The 8,050-nt window shown below is 39.5% G+C and overlaps 1 pseudogene; it reads left to right on the forward strand.

The window, feature by feature from the left end:
- Positions 1-254: 254 nt before the first annotated feature.
- LOC104211423 (receptor-like protein kinase HERK 1) lies at positions 255-7,409 on the forward strand (annotated as a pseudogene).
- Positions 7,410-8,050: the final 641 nt, after the last annotated feature.

Below are 8,050 nucleotides of genomic sequence, written 5' to 3' on the forward strand. Positions count from 1 at the left end.
ACCTAGAACGACAAACAGCGCCCCCGACGGAACTTCGAACCTGACCTCACTAAACGAGGAAACAATGACGAAACCTCGGACAAACATCTCGACGAGCAAAAGCAACCTCACCGGAAAAACAGAAAGCTCGGACCAAAGTCGACCTCGACGGAAAACAGAAAACTCGGCAAGGCAGAATCGCGGCAACCAACAGCTGCCCGGAAACGCAGCAACGACTGCTTGGCACGCAGCGATAACTACTCATTGGACTGGAAATGGTGAAACGGCTGGTTTTCGTTCGAGCTGTGCGTGGAGCTGTCAAACTGGGGAGATTTCGCGGGTGGCGGGGAGCTGGTGGCCTAGCTGGTAACGGTAAGGGCTGGTGGACTGTTTGGTCAGTCGGGAGGGTGACGGAGTGGTGTTTGGACAGTAGGGAAGGTGGCGCAGCAGCAGCAGCTGCTGCTCGACGGGGCCGGTGGTTCAGGCGTCGGGTTGCTGGTGATTTTGGACGTGAGGGGGGGTGGTGTTTGGACTGTGTCGAGGGTGGTTTTGGTGGTGGGAGGGTCCGTTTAGTGTAGGTGTTTGGGCGTGAAACTGGTGAAGGCGATGGTTATGGCGGGTCGTTTGGTCGGTGGGTTTGGACGTGGGGGAGTAGGGGCCGGTGACAATGGCGGATTCATGGAGGAAGAAGGAGTGGTCGTTTGGTGGTGGTTATGGCTGGTTTCGTTCTTCTTCTAGCCCTTCCAATGGAAGAAGACGAGTGAACAGTGCACGTCGGGTTTAATGGAGGATCGACGGACTGGTTTGACGGAGCTAGGAGGAGGAGGAGTGGTCGTGTGGGTGGTGACGACGAGCAGTCGGAGAGGTTTGGAGGAGGAACGATGGTGGGTTTTTTTGTTTTGCTCCGGTTTTGGTCTTCTTCCAAAAAGGAAGAAGATGAACAGTGATCGTTACAAAATTTTCCAAGTCCCCCCCTTTTTAAAATTTTGTCCGTGTGTTTTGTAATGGTTTTGCCTAGAAAAATGAGCCCCACGCATGGTGGGGTTCGAGACTTGTGTCCCCCACGCGTGGTGGGGTTCCCCATGTGTCATGGACTCGGTTTATTATGGGTTAGGTCCGAAAATTAGGTCTAAAACCGGGTAGTTTGCACCCGAATATTATTCTTTTGCCCGGATCCGAGAATAAGAAAATGTTGCTTAACTAGTCCTATGCAAGCAAAATAACTACCAAAAATAAGACTAATATTTAAACAAAACTATATCTTTTTTAAATATTTTTTCACGATTTAAAATAGCTACAAAATATTAATAAAACTATTTTTTTTTGTAATTTTCGTTTTCTTATATAAAGATAAAATATAAAGTAATATTTTTTATTTTTTTCAAAAATTATAATGACTACAAAACATTAATAGAATTATATATTTTTTTTTTGTAATTTTCGAATTTATGTAAAGTACAAAATAAGGTACTATTTTTTGTATTTTTCAATTTTATGAGAAATACATAAACTAAAAGTTTATGTATATATTTTTGTAATTTTTTTCTTTTCGTAACGAAATAAAGCAAAAATAGTCAAAATAGGTATATTAGACCTAAATTACATATTTATGCTAAAAAATGTGAAAATCCTCGGGGAGGGTCAAAAATCCGGTGTCTACAATGTACACACATTTATCACATTCATTTATCTTAAAACCATTTGACAACATTGTTTGGTCAAATTTCGCATGCCATTGTTTGGGTGCTTGTTTTAGTCCGTAAAGGGACTTAACAAGTCTACATACCTTATTTTCTTTACCTGGAACCACAAACCCTTCAGGTTGTTCCATGTAAATTTCTTCCTCCAACTCTCCATTTAAGAAGGCCGTTTTAACATCCATTTGATGAATTTCAAGACCATACACTGCAGCTAATGCTACTAACATCCGTATGGACGTAATCCTTGTAACTGGGGAGTATGTATCAAAGTAGTCAAGACCTTCTCGTTGTCTATACCCTTTGACAACAAGTCTTGCCTTAAATTTATCAATAGTGCCATCATCTTTCATTTTTCTCTTAAAAATCCATTTAGAACCCAAAGGTTTATTTCCAGGAGGAAGATCAACCAATTCCCATGTATGGTTGTTCAATATGGATTCTATTTCACTATTGACTGCCTCTTTCCAGAACAATGATTCCGAAGAAGACATAGCTTCTTTAAATGTTCGAGGCTCATTTTCCAATAAGAAAGTCACAAAATCTGGTCCAAACGAAGTAGACGTTCTTTGACGTTTACTACGTCTTGGATCCCCCTGATTAAATGTACTTTCTTTTGTTTCTTCCCGAGGTCGTTTAGATCCTTCACCAATCGACTCGCATTCCTTTTTATACGGATATATATTTTCAAAGAACTCAGCATTATCTGATTCTATAACCGTATTATTATGAATGTCGGGATTTTCTGATTTATGAACCAGAAATCGATATGCTTTACTATTAGTTGCATATCCTATGAAAACACAATCAACTGTTTTCGGTCCTATTTTTACCCTTTTGGGTTTAGGAACTTGCACCTTTGCCAAACACCCCCACACTTTAAAATAATTCAAGTTGGGCTTCCTTCCTTTCCATTTTTCATATGGAATGGATTGTGTTTTGCTATGGGATACTCGATTTAGTATTCTGCTGGCCGTAAGAACGGCTTCCCCCCACAAGTTCTGTGGCAAACCAGAACTTATCAACAATGCGTTCATCATCTCCTTTAATGAACAATTCTTTCTTTCCGCAATCCCATTGGATTGGGGCGTGTAAGGAGCTGTTGTTTGATGAATAATTCCATATTCTAAACATATTTGTTCAAAAGGAGATTCATATTCACCACCCCTATCACTTCTTATCATTTTGATTTTCTTGTTAAGTTGCATTTCAACTTCATTTTTGTATTGCTTGAATGCGTCTATTGCTTCATCTTTACTATTAAGTAAGTAAACATAGCAATATCGAGTACTATCGTCAATAAAAGTTATGAAATACTTCTTTCCACCGCGAGATGGTATTGACTTCATGTCACAAATATCTGTGTGAATTAAGTCTAAAGGATTTGAATTCCTTTCAACCGACTTATAAGGATGTTTAACATACTTAGATTCCACACATATTTGACATTTTGATTTTTCGCATTCAAACTTAGGCAATACTTCCAAGTTAATCATTTTTCGCAAGGTTTTATAATTGACATGACCCAAACGTACATGCCATAAATCATTTGACTCAAGTAAGTAAGAAGAAGCTGAAGTTTTATTATTAGTTTCAACAACTATTACATTCAGCTTGAAAAGGCCCTCAGTAAGGTAACCTTTTCCTACAAACATTTCATTCTTACTAATCTCTACCTTGTCAGATACAAAAATGCACTTGAAACCGTGCTTTACAAGAAGTCCAGTAGAGACTAAGTTCTTCCTAATCTCGGGAACATGAAGGACGTTGTTCAAAGTCATGACCTTGCCAGAAGTCATCTTGAGAAATATCTTACCGTATCCTTCAATTTTTGTTGTAGCAGCATTTCCCATAGAGAGCGTCTCTTCGGGTCCAGCAGAAGCATATGTAGAAAATGCTTCCCTCACAGCACAAACATGGCGAGTGGCTCCAGAATCAATCCACCACTCCTTTGGGTTTCCTACCAGGTTGCATTCAGAAAGCATGGCGCACAAGTCATCAACATCATCATGCTTTTCTACCATGTTTGCTTGACCCCTTTGCTTGTCTTTCTTCCGAGCACGACACTCCGTAGATTTGTGTCCGATTTTCCCACAGTTGTAGCAGTTTCCACTGAACCGCTTCTTGCTTGGGTTGTATTTCGGACCAGAAGCCTTCTTTCTCTTTTTGTTATCTTCAACAATATTTGCTCCCATTATTGTTGAATTTCCACGGCCTCTCCTTTCAGCAGCTTTATTGTCCTCTTCGATTCTCAATCGAACAATGAGATCTTCAAGGGACATCTCCTTTCGTTTGTGTTTCAAATAATTTTTAAAGTCCTTCCACAATGGAGGCAACTTCTCAATTATTGCTGCTACTTGGAATGCCTCATTGATGACAAGACCTTCAATGAAAATTCCGTTAGTAAAATTACTAAAAATTTTACTTTCAATATTAGCATTCATCTGAAATATACCTTCAGCAAGTAGATCATGAATAATCACTTGTAACTCCTGGACTTGGGTAATAACAGACTTGCTATCTACCATTTTGTAGTCCAAAAATTTTGCAGCGATGAATTTCTTCATCTCGGCATCTTCAGTTTTGTATTTCTTTTCAAGCACATTCCACAATTCTTTTGACGTCTCCACGCCACTGTATACATTATACAGATTATCCTCCAGTACGCTAAGAATATAATTCCTGCACAAGAAGTCAGAATGCTTCCACGCCTCAATCACGAGAAAGCTATCATTCTCTGGAGTTTCATCTGGAAGATCAGGAACCTCTTCCTTGATGAACTTCTGTAGACATAACGTAGTCAAGTAGAAGAACATCTTTTGCTGCCAGCGCTTGAAATCCATCCCGGAAAATTTTTCGGGTTTCTCTGCCGGTGCCAACGCCGGAGTTCGACTTGTCGATGCGTTGGCAGTCATCATCGGAACAGTTTGATTTCCGTCATTCGCCATTTTTACTGTAAAAATGACACAAACAAACGTTTAATAAATGTTTAAAACTGGAGTGAAAAATCACGTACATTTTAATCTCCAACAAAACGCCACGAAGGCTTTACTCTCCAAATGGGAGTACACAAAATCACAAAGGTTTTAAGTTTCTAGAATAATAAGAATAACACAAATACAGAAATTAAAATTATTAAATTCCTTAAGCTTGTTGTTCCTCCTGTATTTGTAAAATAATGATTATGAAATTTAAACGTTAGCTTATTAACGTAAATATAAATGATATAAATGAAACACAAATTAATTCGAGCCCACTGAATTCACAGTGTTTCTTTAAGGAATTTAATCCCCTCCTAGTACCCAAGGTTATGAGTTATTTCTTCCTAGGATAGAACGAATTACACACTGGTGTAGCGGTACTTCAAACCCCAATGTTTTAGCGAACACAAAGTTTGGCAGCAAATCACACTTACTGTTGCTTTCTTAGTAGTTTAAAACAATGCAAAACAAGGGAGGAGAAGTTAGAAATTCGTATGGAAAATCTGAGAGGAAGGAGTGCAAAGTATAGCTAACGTTGAGTTTTTGGTGAAGAGAAGATCAATTGCTCTCAAATTTTCAGTGTGTCTTCAACAGGCTGCTTGCACCCTCTATTTATAGTGCAATTAACTGCTAAAAATGGACCCGCTGCCACTCATGAAGTGGAGCACTTGGCCATGGTGGACAGAGCACCAGGTTGTTTACTAATGGAGCAATCAATATGGCAAAAATAAATTTGGTCCAAAAAGTCAATCAATCAATTGACCGAATCCGAAGCCCTCCGAAGCCGAGCGACGACGACGGCGCGAGGCTTGCCTTCTTCCTAACTCTTTAAGAGCTACATGAAGTGCATTTGTATATAAACCCACCAAACTCCTTTTCCTCTACCAATGAGGGACAATGTCTCATTAAAAGGAGAGGGAAACTTAAAATTTTACTCAATATTTTCATTTCCCTCCATTTCTCATTCACCCTCTTTTTAATACCTTTCTGTATTAAAAAAAAACTCAACATGTCCAACTCTCATCATCTTTGAACAAACGAAGATGATGGGGATCACTTTCACATTTAACATAATTGGCAATGTCACTCAGTCGGGTTGTTAGAATAATTCTACTCCCATTCCGAACATCTCTGAAGCACATATGTAAATTGTCCCACACTTTGTTGTCCCACACATCATCAATGAGAATCAAGAATCTCTTAGTCAACAAAAATCGGCGTAGCTCATCAGCTAATTCACCATCTTCTTTTTCATTGCGATCAGCAGGCTCAAGAACATCATTCAAGATGGTCAGCAACAACTCCCTCCATGAATATATTTGAGTCACAAGACATTGAGCATGGACATCAAAGTGAGAGGTGACTGTTGGATCATTGTAAATCTTCTTCGCTAATGTAGTCTTGCCCAATCCTGGCATGCCAACGATTGAGATGACATCTAGTTGAGGTGATCCTCCAAGTAGCTGCTCCTTTAATTCGTCCATTGTATCCTGGAAACCCTCCATTTCTTCGTTTGTTCTTTGAGTATTATCTGAAAACGACGGTGCAAGATTATCGAGTTCCTTTTGCAGCTTTGCAGGAAGCAACTAACGACTTTGATGAGAGTTTGGTCATTGGAAAAGGTGGCTTTGGAAATGTTTACAGGGGTGTTTTATGTGATGGCACAAAAGTGGCCCTGAAAAGGCTTAATTCTGCATCCCGACAAGGTCTTGCAGAGTTCCGAACAGAAATTGAGATGCTCTCTCAGTTCCGTCATCCGCATCTGGTTTCATTGATTGGATACTGTGATGAAAACAACGAGATGATTCTAGTTTTTGAGTACATGGAGAATGGGAACCTCAAGAGTCATTTGTATGGGTCAGATCTACCCAGTATGGCTGGAGATATGCATCGGGGCAGCCAGAGGTCTACACTACCTTCATACTGGCTATGTCAATGCAGCTATACATCGTGATGTCAAGTCTGCAAACATATTGCTTGATGAGAATTTTGTGGCAAAAGTTACTGATTTTGGGCTATCCAAGATAGGGCTTGAGCTTGATCAAACCCATATTAGCACACTCGTGAAAGGAACTATTGGCTACCTTGATCCTGAATATTATAGAAGGCAACAGCTGACAGAAAAATCTGATGTTTATTCTTTCGGTGTTGTTTTATTAGAAGTTCTTTGTGCTAGGACTGTCATAGCTCCATCTCTTCCGAGGGAGATGGTCAACTTAGCTGAATGGGCAATGAAGTGGCAGAAGAAAGGACAACTGGAACAAATCATAGATCCCAAGCTTGTGGGCAAAATAAGACCAGATTCCCTCAGGAAGTTTGGAGAAACAGCTGAGAAATGCTTAGCGGAGTTTGGTCAAGATAGGCCATCCATGGGTGATGTGCTGTGGAGTCTGGAGCATGCACTTCATCTCCAAGAGCCTACCATTCATGATATTCCTGAAGAAAACAGTACCATCCCTGTTGGCGAGCTCTCTCCGCAAGTCAATGATTTCAGACATATTGATGCCAGTGCTTCTGCTTCTCATATCTGGATGATCTCATCAAATTCGGAAGATCTCTCTGAGGATGAGTAGTGTTTTCTCGCAATTGGTTAAGTCCTACGGTAGATAACTAAGTGAAAATGGTACATACCGTCCTTAGGTGTTTGTTAATTCCACTTCTATTCATGTATCATATGAAGATTGATTATTTTGTTTTCATAACAGTTTATTCTACGAGTTTCTGTAGATCCTCCTTTCATTTTATTGGGTGTGTCCGGTTGTTTCACATGTTGTATATGGTTTCTAAGAATTTCTTCATATATATGAAATCATTCCATTAATACTTATGTTCCCTGATAAGATAATTCTTTGATACTTAAGTTCCCTCATAATGTCGCAACATTATGAGGTATTAGTGGCTGCGAAATGAAGTAATCCATTTTCTTCTTGTAAACAGGCAAAAGGAAGTTGGAATTGCATACCTCTTCTGAGATGATGAGCCCTCACATTTCTCTGGATGTTTTATATGTTTGAGATACTGCAGTATTAGTGGCTGCGAAACAAAGTAAAATGTAACATCAAAGCTTCTTTTGTTCCCTTTTTTCCATTAGTTGGCAATAGCCAATAGGGATGGCAGGGCTAGTTCGGTAATATGATTAATATATTTTGATACTTGTCTTTCAATTACACAGTATTAATGATGTAAATACAATTTCCCATTCTCATGAAATGTTTTTCTTAACAAGTGATAGGTTTGGGACGGTGAAGTTACATTCTTTTAGGTCAGTCTCTTTGTTTGCTCCGTGACTTCATCCATGCGTCAACCTTAACAGTGCTTTTTCTCAGCCATTGTCATATGGTCACATGTTTTACAACGTTTGACATTCTTATCATGAGCTTCCTACACTGAGCG

Source organism: Nicotiana sylvestris, chromosome 10 (genome assembly GCF_000393655.2).
Source record: "Nicotiana sylvestris chromosome 10, ASM39365v2, whole genome shotgun sequence".
Lineage (NCBI taxonomy): Eukaryota > Viridiplantae > Streptophyta > Magnoliopsida > Solanales > Solanaceae > Nicotiana > Nicotiana sylvestris.